The sequence below is a fragment of the Protopterus annectens genome, chromosome 6.part1 (genome assembly GCF_019279795.1).
Source record: "Protopterus annectens isolate FY-2018-M chromosome 6.part1, PAN1.0, whole genome shotgun sequence".
Taxonomy (NCBI): Eukaryota; Metazoa; Chordata; order Ceratodontiformes; family Protopteridae; genus Protopterus; species Protopterus annectens.
The window spans coordinates 315193070-315205437 of NC_056738.1; the positions used below are offsets into that span (position 1 = coordinate 315193070).

Sequence of the window (12368 nt, forward strand, 5' to 3'; positions counted from 1 at the left end):
TGAATGTGTGATAAGAGACCTCGGGTCCCAGGCAGACAGTAGTCTCTCCTTTGACGATCACATCACCACAGTAGTCAGGAAATCCTTCTACATGGCACACCTTATCACAAAAGGGTTCTCATCCAGGAAAAAAGAGGTCATTGTTCCCCTCTACTCAACACTCATTAGACCCATTATAGACTACAATACCCCTTTTGGAATGTAAGTAACAAGACATCTGCAGCAGCTGGAAAGGCCACAGAAGCACCTCACAAAGAGGATTACTGGCCTCAAACAGATGCCCTACACTGACCATCTCAAAAACCTCCAGTTTTACTCCATAGCATATCGCCTACTCCGAGGTGATCTCTGCCTAACATATAAAGCTATGTCAAACCCAGAGTTGTTGGACATGCTACACCTAAAGAAATCCCAATTCCTCCAAACTACACCCTCTAGGGACCTAAACATTGTCACCACAATAAACAGGACATGGTGGGGGGATAGATTCCTGTCCCAGAGACTTCCCATACTCTGGAACAAGCTACACATCTATGTCAAGCACAGTTCCTCATTAGCACTCTTCAAGAAAAATCTTGATGAGTGGATGGGAAATAGGAAATACACCCTGGGGGATCACTTCTGTGGTTCTGCTCGACAGGGGCACAGAAAAATAACTTTCTTGGGTGGTGTAAGCCAAGGAACCTTGTTGGCTTGGCTTACTTAGGCCCTTGGGCCAACAGCCTAGTACCTACCTATGAACCTATGAACCTATTGTGCAACTCACTCCAATCTAGTCTCCTACACTGTCAAATCCTGCTGATACTTCCATGCTGAAATAAAGAACAAAATAAATAAATGTCCTGCTGCAAAGTATTTCCATGATGATAAATCAAATCTCTAAAGCAGTTGAAACTAAATCAAATCTGTCATTGAGTACTTGCTGATAAATCAAATCTCTGACTCAGACAGAATGGGCTGCAAGATACTTCTGTAGGCTGCTGGCTGAAACAAGAAACTCTCGCACACAACCTCTGTAAGGTACTTCCTTGCTGTTGGTTGGCTTTCAGGCTGACACTGAAAGGTAATCTTTTTTTTTAATGGTACAGAGCAGCATGTCTTCTTTTAAGGCTAGGCCCCCAGCCATCACTGGGCCTTAAGCAGTTACCTAGGTTGCCTTGTGCTAAGTTGGGCCCTACTTGAGCTTACCAAAGGAACCAAAGTTTTGATCTTTGCTCTGACTTAAAATGTTTAAACTCAAAAGGAAAAAATAAGTAAAAATAACATTGCAATAAAGAGAAAGAGTCAAAATATGAGGAAAATTATGTTAACACACAAACCAAAGACTTGCACAGCAGTCTGTTCCAGGCTAGTGATAGCTTGTAGGAAAAAAAACTGCAGAACATCTGCTTATGAAGACTACTAATGCATGGCCAGAATACAGTTACTTGTTGCTTCTGCATCAGGGCATGTTGTCATGTAGTATACTTCCATCATATCTACTGCACTCAACTACTGATCTATTTACATTCATTCACAGAAATGTAAGCCAGCAGAAGAAGACTGATAACTTGTCTTGTCTACTTCTTGCATACTGCATGTTACAGCTGTTTCTCTCTTCCTGTCTCATCCACCATTCCCACTGTTCTTAGCTAACCCATGTCTTTTAAAACAAGTTTCAGTTATTTTGCTGTGTCAGCTGCACAACAGGTAGGACACTTGCTTTTGGTGCAGAAGGCTATGGGTTCTATTTCCACAACAGGTAGATGGATTGTGACAATACAGTTCAAGATATGGGGGGGGTCCTGCCCTCCTGAGTGTTTCACCTTTCAGATGAGACATTAAATTAAGGCCTCATGTGTCTGAGTTGGTGGTAGCATAGGAGGATGTAAAAGATCCCACAACAGCTATGAAAAAGAGTATTTTTTATTGATTAACATTACTTATATACAGTACTTATTATATACATATTTTCATTTACAATTATTTCCACTTTATACAATGCAACTTAAATTTATGTTAATAAACACTTCCCTCACCTTTTTCCACAACCAAAAGTGGATTTTCTTTAAAATTTCTGCTATCTATTTTCCATTAAATTTAATTTCATTTAGTCTTTCAGTCCATAATGCCCATGAAACAAAAAATATTATTCTGCAGATTTTCTTCATCTCTTTCTGTTTTTAGCACTATAATAGCCATATTCAATTATGTCTACATTCATTTATTCAACCTTTGTAAAACCTTTCAATATTTTACTTTTGTATATCTCTTCCCACAATTTATTAACTCTTTAAACATTTCAAAAATGCATGTTCGTTTCAAATTCTCCACAATAGTTACATATTCTATCTTGCTTTCTTTTATAAGGCATATTTGCATTAATAGGCAATTTACCTCTCCATAAAAAAAATACATTCTTGTATATTCTTATACCATTTACATCTCATTATTATTGCTTTCTTTTTCCCATTTCTAAATGTTTCCAAGGATCAGTAAAATAATATTTCTTCAAAATGTTTAAATACCACTCTTTTCTATTCCTTTCAGTCATATTCACTTTTAATTTCCATACTATAATTTTATTCTGGTATTCCTTTATATCTTCATTCATAACACCCTTGAGTCTTTTTCCTATTTCCATCTTTTCCAAAAAATATATTTATATTTGTGGTATAAAATATGTTATACTAGGCTTTTACTTTTTTTGTATAACATATTAAAGCTCTATAAAAAATTAATGATGTTGCATGAACAATTGGGTTTACTAAACCCAATCCTCCTTGTTCTTCTTTCATATACAAAACTTCCCTCTTGATTGGATTCAGTCTTGATCCCCATATGAAGGCAAATATAATAAACATTAATTCATTTTTGTAATGTATATATATCATGTATTAGGTATATATGCTATTTTACAAAGTAAAATGGAATTTATCAAATACACTTCCTTCCTCTATGCCAGTCTAAATGTTTTCCAAAAGATACACATATCCTTTGTTTCTTGGACTAATTTTTCCCATTTTTTTCTTATAGTCATTTAATGCAAATACTATTCCTAGTACACTTATAGTTTATTCATTATATTTTATGTCTCTTATATTTTCCTTAAATCCAAAGCCCTTACTTTTTTCTTTGTTTATACATAGGCCAATCCTTTTTCAATAATTTATTTAATCTTTTACTTATTTCTTCCATCCACTCTATTTTTGGTGATTAACACAGTATCATCTGCATATGTATATATTATAGGGAATTGCAATTAATTTGCTATTTTATATCCTGATATATATGTCATTTTATTGATCTTGCTCACTATTACATTCACAACTAAAGAAAAAAATGATGCAACTAGCTGGGCATCCCTCTTATTCCACATTCTATTTTTATTTCTTCCCTTATCCATCCATTTACATTTATTTTAACATTATTCCTTTCATATGCTGACTTAAGTACTTGTATTTTTCTCTTAGCTATATTATATACTTCCAGAATGTCCCATATAAAATTCATATTGTATTTTATCAAATGTCTTACTCAAGTCTCCTATCATAACTTTTGCTTCTAATGTTTTATTTCTAATATCATCTATTACCCCTTTTATTAACCATAACAAATCTTGACTTCCTTTTCCCTTTCTACCAAAGACTGTCTGATCGAGTAACTTGCCTATTTTATTTCTTAACCTTGCAGTTATTATTCTCATAAATATTTTAGAATCTGCATTATTTAGTACTATTGGTCTCCAGTTCTTTATATCATCTTTTTCTCCTTTTTTCTATATGAATTTTATAATTCCTGAACATATTTCCTTATCTAGCATTCCTGATTCTAACCATTCATTTAATATCACTACAAATATAACTTTCTCCCAATTTTCCATTTCTTTGTACATATAATATTCTATACCATCTAACTCTGTAGTATATTCATATTAATATCTTTTAATATTTCATTTAACTCTTTCAAACTAATATTTTGTTTGAGACTTTCATTATCCTCTTTATTTAATGTATTAACTTCATATTTTTGAGTCCATTTTGCTTCTCTTTTAACAAAAGATTGAAGTATATATTCAATTATTTCACATATTCCTTCTTGCATTGTTACTTTATTTCCTTCCTTGTTTGTAACTCTCTTATTATTTTTATTTTCTTTCACTAATTTATTTAAATACGGTGCTACTTCTTCTTTTTCCCCTTGTAAACAGTATCTTTGTTTATATAAAAAATTATTATTTTTTCTTTATTTTATATATTTCTTTTTTTTTTTCATGAAAGGTTATCTTATCCTTTATTAACTCTCTAAATATTTCTTGACTTAATATTTTATATTTTTCTTTCTTTCTCTTATTTTCTAGGCATTCCAAGAAACATTTTTTAATATTTTTCTTTAAAAGTTATCCACCAACTTGTCCAATTTTTGTAAAATATTCTCATACCTATATCATCTTTCCATAACTTGTTTATTGCTTTCCAGTCATCTAGCTATAAGTCTTTTTCATTTAATCTCTTAATTCCTTTACCTGTTCATATGTATTCTTCCTTCTAGTCTACCTTTACCCATATAGCTATATGGTCTAAAAGCCTGTCTTTTTTATTCCTTTTTGTAAATTTTTTAAACTATCTGATATTAGAAAGTAATCAATTTCAATCTTAATCTCACTTCTTCTGTAAGTCCAATGTTTATTGTCCCATATATATAATTTGCCACTCTTCATTATTTCATTTACTATTTTAACATCACTACTATTTTTCTTACTTGTTCTTCAGTTACAGTTAAAATCTCCTACCAGTATTATATCCATACTCACACAAACATAAATAAGAATTTTTTTAAACATTATCTCTCTTTCTTTCTTTATAACATACGCATATATAGCAATAATCCTATAAACATCTCATGTCTAATATTTTGATATTTTCTTGACATAATATACATATCCCTGAACATGTATCTTTTCTTAAGTTCCAAATAATTGGTCCATCCCACAACTCTTCTGTTTGTGGTCTTTCTTCTTCAGTTAATAATCTTGTATCCTCTAGTATAATTATTTGAGCATCTATTAAAGCACTCCATTCCAAAATATCTATTCTTCTTTTAATATTTTTCATACTATTAACATTCAAACTTAGAATCTTCAACTTTTAAACAAAGTTAGTATGATATATTTCTCATCCTTTACCTTTTTTTTTCTTTTGTGAGTGTGCTTTTAAATTTTCTTTTTTTTTCTTTCATTCTTTTCCCTACATATTTTTTCTTTCCTCTCACTATGTGCCAGTTCACACATTCATCTTCACTTGTATCAAATATCTCTTTGCTCCTTTCTTTATCCCCTTCTTTTGCATTTATTATAATGTCTTTATTTTTTTCCTGTGTCTCATTCTGGATTTTTTGTTCTTTCCCTGTATTTTGCCCTGGGCTTGGTTTTGTGTGACTTCTTTTTCTATAAATTGCATATCTTCTTCACAGTCCAACCATGTTTGTCCAGTATTACCACATTTCTTACATTTCAAATCACATGTTTTGCTAATGTCCTGCTTTACAACATAGCAAGCATTTTCATTTATCACATGCACAAATTAAATTATTATCTTTTCCACAAAAATGAAAAGTTTTAGGCTATCCTTTATATTTTCACAAAACCTCTATTGCCATTTACATTAATTACACTAGGAATATGTATCATATTATCATTTTCCATTTTTAATATAATCCTACATTCTTATCACCCAGTCCATAAACCTCTTTCATTATAAATCTTTGTTGTGTCCATAGCATCTTTACATAGAATTACTAAATGTTCTTTAAAGTCTTTTGCCTCAATTTCAGTTCTAAACTGAACCATTATTCTTTTTATCTTTTTATTTTATTTTTTTGTTTCTCTATGGAAATATTGTTTTAAATACTCTAACCATGGATTAATGTTCTTTTTTTGTTCATATTGTCCTAAAAAGATTTTCATGAACTAAGCAGTCTCAATGAATATAACATAAAATGCCTCTTTATTAATAAGAATAAAGGCTTTTACCTCTTTGGGTGAAACACCCAATGGTGCAATCATAGAGTCCTACCTGTCCAGTCCTTTTTCTTTTTTACTGCTTACTCTTACGATAAATTACTTCTGTTTCTTTTACCTGCTCAACCCTTTTTTCTCCCTCCTTTACTGTTTGCTCATATAACATCTTTCCTGTTGTGTCTTCCACCAACTTGTCTTCTTGGATTTTTTCCATTATTTCACCCCCAGGGCGCTACTACCTCACTGTCCAGTTCACTTTGATTAATAAGTTCTTTTAAATAGACATCCCACAACCCTCCAGATTGGAGGGATGTAATAATACATTCCTGTTGAACCTCCACATTGCCTTTGAACAATTTTGTCTAAAACAAGTCTTCTAAATCCATTCCTTTTTCTACTATACTCTCTGGATCATTTCTGTACTCTGTTTTCTCCTTTTCCTCTGGTATAAATGAATCCTCCACCTCCATGTTATTAATTTGTTTTTCTGATTCAGGCTGCACCATCTCTGTATTCAACTTTTCCTTTTCCTTTGCTTTTTGTTGCAGGCTAACAGTCACCATGCTTCCTCCTGTTTTTCCAGGCTGCCTACAAGCCTGGAACAGAAACAGGAAGTAAGACGTGCCACACTCAAACTCATTCCCCTAGACCGAAGGGTAGGGGAAGTTCCCAGATGCCTGCCCAAATCTGAAAACCAGGGCTGGCCATAATAATAATTGTAGGGCCCAGCTTGGGGCATAACTGGGAGGCCATCAGTCACACCCTTCTCATCAACAGCCCCACCTCCACCCCTATGCCGACTCCACCCCTATGCCGCATCCATCTCCAGGCTCATCCTCCCAGACACACACACACACACACACACACACACACACACACACACACACACACACACACACACACACACACACACCACAAAAATTGACTCAAGTTACTCAAAATATAGTATAAAGGAATAAAAGATGCAACCATCCTACAAGCTGGCTAGCAGTAACAATTTAAAAGAAGAGAACATGCATGGGTGTTAGTCATCGGATCATGCAGCACAGTATTATTTAATTTAAAAAAGTAACCAAACAGAAGCAGCTAGGGCACACAACCACTATAGAACCACAAGCGAAGGAATGTATAACACCCTTTATTACACAGTTAAATTAAGAGTTTTTGTCCTATAATCATTCAGGACTTCTTCTGAATAAGGAATACACTTTCACAATGTAGTTTAGTGGTACATTCATCTATTTCAAATGACTTTAAAAATATCTGATTTTGCCAGCCAAGAAGGGGAAAAACCTTACCTGTGACACTATGTCCCTCTTCCCACCAAAAAATGTTAACTCTGTTTATTTCATATTGTACTTGCAATTCGTACACTAACACTGGTGCTATAGCAAAAACACCAACTTGCTAAGATAAAATTAACTCACACAAAGAAAACTCAGAGCCAAGTTACAAGGAATTTGGGAAAATGTAGCCTGCACTAGCAAAACTAATATCTAAATAGGGAGCTAGACTGCATATCCTTAAATGCCTTGCAGCCTGATTAAGAAGCATCTCGTAGGAATTGCAATTGGGCAGTCAGAAGTACAGTATGACTGAGTGACTATGGACTGTAATAACGGAGAACTAAAGACTGCACTGACAAGTGCAGGGCCCCCCTTTGGCTTGGGGCCCAATTATACCCAATTGGCTCAATCATCCAAAGGCTGGCTCTGTTAATCACAATCACAAATCTAAACTGTACAGGGTTAATAATGTGACTAAAACTGATAAGTATGAAGGCAGTATGCAAATGTAAGTGACTGACCCCCTGCCCTGCTATCACCTGATCACAGTTAGATAGTGATTGACCTAGTTTGGCAGGGCTCATGAATGTCTGTGTAAAACATGTTAACATACATCACTGTGGTCATCTTTATTTGGTCACAGACATCTGAAATGTATGCAGTCAATAATGTGGTTATGGGGGTGATTGGTACAATGGTTAAGGTATTTACCTCAGAGACACAAGGTATAAGGTTTGATTCTCATCTTTAGGAAAAAAAAAGATTAACTTGGCTTAACAAATAACCCACAAAAGCTGCAAAGATTTGGAATGGCATAATGGTTAAGGTGTTTACCTCACAAACACAAGGTACAGAGTTTGATTCTCACCTTTGAAAGGAAATTGGCTGGGCTTAACATGGCCTGCAAAAGCTCCAAGCCTAGTACTCACTTATGAACCTATAAAGCCTATGATTATGTAGACAATCTTTGATGAATAACTCTAACCTCTGCTGTCATTTGATCACAGTTAGCAGTCATTGAACCAGCTTAGCAGAACTCATGCAATTGTATAAAATAAGTTAAATACATTACTGTGGCCATTGTTTTTTATTTGATCACAGTCAGACATCTGAAGTGCACACGATCAATAATGTGACTTAAACTGATGAGTATGGTGAAAGTATATGGATGAAAGTGATTGACCAACTGCTATAATTTGATCAAAATTAAACAGCTTTTTTGGGGGGAGCCATTTACCTGGTGCCTGCCAACCATCAAGTTTCAATAATTGGACTTCAGCCTATTCACTCTGCAGCACTGAGGTATCCACTATACCAGAGTGAGAGCAACCATCCAGGCAGCCATAAGATGTGCTTTTGCTTTTATCTGTGCTCTACCATCTGCCCAGCTTCCTGATGGTCATGGTACCATTGCACCTTATTATGAGAAGGGGTGTAGCTTATCCGCCAGGCTGGGACCCTGTGGAGAACATCACTTCTGTCCTACTCTGGGAACTATATGGCAACCCGCAAAAGCAGATGATATAATATCGTATTGAATAAAAGTAGAGAGGCATTTCCGTAATGACCTAACAACACACATAGTAACTGACATGAGTACCTGCATCACCACAAGTTTTCCTATGCTGTCATTCTATGTGTGCATGCACTGTTGAGGGCTAGCATTATTGGCATGGGACAGACAAGCACCCATCCCATGGTCTTCAGCCACTATTAAGCTATTTCAAATTTTATGAATCAGTCATAAATACTATTGCAGCTTACTAATTAGCACACTTTACCATCCTCACCTTCAGAATAGCACTACTACTGGGCTGTAAAATGACTATACTGTGCCTTTTATTTCAGACTCTGCATGCTCAGAATGACTTTCTGCAGCAAGATATTCTGAAGAAGATTAGGAAGTTTTGCAAAATGTAGATACAAAAGAATAATACTTTATTATTTTACTAACATGAGCACACATTATAACTATCTCACAGAATTCCACAGTAATATTCATTTCATTTCTTCCTTATGCTGTGAATGGTGCAATCACATTAAGGGCTCTGAAACAAGAAGCTTTGCCATGTTTACTGACTTTTTATGGGCAGTATTTTAACAGATTCAGAATTATATTTCTTATCAATGAAATGTGGTTAGCAATATGGAATATTGTCTGTAAACATTAACATAAAATTTAGATGAGACTTTTCACTTCACTTTAAAGAATATGTCATTACCCGATTGCTCCTTATCAACTTCTTCAATAACCCATTCATAGAACTAGATTTGATTCATTTGGTATGATCTTGTGACTATAAACATGTCTTCAGATGTTCTGAAGAATACTGATCTCCAAATATCTGGTCAATCTTTTCTCTCACCGTTGTTTTATACTCTTCTCTGTTGCTGAGACCAGTCTCACTGATTGATGTCTCCTGTGCGTCATTTATCATTATCCCTGCCATATAATGGAATTACTACTACACATTTCTATTTTTCAGTGGCCAAGGTTCTGTTGAACAGTTCTGGTAGAGGCTGTGTCAGTACTTGTGTCCAATTCAATTCTTGCTACTTATCCTTCCTGAGTTCATGTAGCATCTTTTGTACCTTACTACATCAGTCATGTTATTACCTTCTTTCTTTCTTTCTGCTGCTTTCCTGATGTTATGAACAAATAACAACAAGACTTACAATATACTAAATTTTTATTCCCCCTAGTGCCTCAGCAGCAACTCCTCCAGGACGGACAAAAAAAAATCCATTAAAAAATACTATGAAATGTTGACTTCCTGAAAGTCAATGTGCTGAAAGGAAGAAAAAATAATCAAAAGCCAAAAATGTGAAAAAAATATTTTTACTGCAGGGTGACAAGCTCCTTCTGCAACCCCACACTTATACATACCAACGTCACTGTTACACCAACTTTAAGAAGGATGAAATGTTCAGAGACAAGCAAATCATTTCAAGTGCACACTTAGAAATCACACTGGCAATGATTTCTTATGGCAAACAGCATTCAGCATTATGGTGTTCATCTTTTTTATGTGTGCATGTGTGCAACTGACACTCAAGCAACTTCCTGAAGAGCATGTGTAGGGAAGCCAAAAAAACAGTTGTGTAAATTACATAGTCACAAATTTCCACCACTGAAAATTTAAACATCATTAATAACATATAGTAAGTTGAATGTTTTGACTTTGTAATTTACACAACTGCTTTTTAATGTTTTTATTCTACTTGAAAGGCATGCTGCTGAGGTACCTTGGAAATGATGCTTAGCTTAGATTATTGGCAGTCCATTACTTGTTTAATTTTAAATTAATTTTCCTTCTTGTTAATGTTCTATTTTAACAAAGTTCTGTAGTTTGAATTGAAAACAGTTTTCTGACAATTACTGTCAAGCTGCTTAGCTGAATGAGGCTGGGACAGAATACTCCAGAATTTCTTGAATTAAAATTATAGTATTTACTTTTTGTATTCTTTGAGAATGTTTGCTAAAATGAGCTTCATAAAATCTCATTTTAATGACTCATTTAAAAACAGTCTTTCTGACAAGGAAATGTATTCAAAATAACTACAAAACACTGTTTCTGTGGGGGAGGAACAGAACTCATGTCATGGCCTGTGGAGGAGAGGTTGTTTCTGCACCCAGCAAAATTTGCATAACAAACTTTAAGATTACTAATATTTCTGAAAAAGGACAGTTGGTTCCCCTGCTGTAGTGCTTATGGATGAGCAGGTTGTATTGCAATTGGCATGTTGCTGTAACCAGCGCAAAGTAACCTGGATAAAAAGATCAATGCAGCTTCATAATGCTGTGTTACAAACATTCATTCAACCCATTTTGGTGCATGTCAAAATGAGAGTTGATGACAGTCATTTTGACGAAAGTATAAAGCTACCATTCCTAATATGGCAACACTATGAAGCCAGTATCTTACTTCACTCTATTACTCACAAGACTGTGCTCTTACAGAGAAACATGGTTTGCCTTTTGCTTCAAACAGCACTTCCCTTTCTGGGTGACTGTGTGACACAAATCACAAGCCCTAACCACCTTCCTTCCTTCTCTAACTAGATTAAGTAGTGTGACATTTACGGCTGTAAGCTTTTTGATGCAGACTACTGGGGTCAAATTACAAGGCCTCCAAAGCCTCTGAGTACCATTAATAGCTCCAAAGTGATGCCAAAGGCACTTTAGTATGATGAAATATGCATAACTTCTGTCAGGTTGTCAGAGTATGAATAAACAGCAGCCCTTTAGAAATAGAGAAGAGACTTGCACCATGTAAAAAAAAATTGCATTTGAAACAGAAAAGGTGACATAATGCAGAAAGGAAATAAGCAGAAATGCAAAAAACAGAAGGTGCAATTGTAGAAGTGCAAAATGTGTGAAAGATGCAAATGTAAAAAGGCATTAGGACAGAAACATAAAATGCAAAATGTGTCAAGATATATAGAAGCCAAGTACAAAAGATGGAAATGCAAGATGCAACATTTTAACTACAGTGTATGTTATTATCACCATCAGTAAATCTGTGTCATGCTTAACCAAACATACAAGTTTATTAGAATTCAAAACAACTGAACTAATCTGTGGTTGAGATTCAAAAGCAGTAATGCAATTCAAACTATAGCCTGCACTTTACATTTTATTGCTTAATTGTTTTTTGGATTGATGTAATTAAAGATCCAGTGGGTGTGTATGTGTGAAGGGTGTATGTATATATATACCTGGAAGTTTTACTAAAGTTTGTTTTTCTGAAGAAGTCTGACTAACGAAAGCATGGATTAAACTGTTTTATGCTCATCTTTGAGTCTGTCCTCTGTTGCCTTCCGTGTTTTTTGGTTCTATAGCCTACACTGTATATTCTTGTTTCACCATGGTCCTTACTGTATAGTGTTTGTTGTCTGGGTGAGTCCTCTGCATTAGAAGGTTCATTGGGGTATAGCAGAAGCCTCCAATGTGTGGCTCTCTGCTGGCTTAAACACAAAGGTGGACAGTGGCCTCACAGTGCAACAATGCAGTTCAAGTGACCCTTGAAGTGTTAAATCAGAGATACATATGTATATGTTTTACTATCAAAATGTCAACATTT

General features: G+C 34.7%; 1 protein-coding gene across 1 annotated transcript in view; it reads right to left on the reverse strand.

Moving 5' to 3' along the window:
- The window catches only part of FERMT3 (FERM domain containing kindlin 3), a 577997-nt gene that overhangs the window by 528150 nt on the left and 37479 nt on the right, over nucleotides 1–12368 (reverse strand). The gene's annotated exons all lie outside the window — the stretch shown is intronic.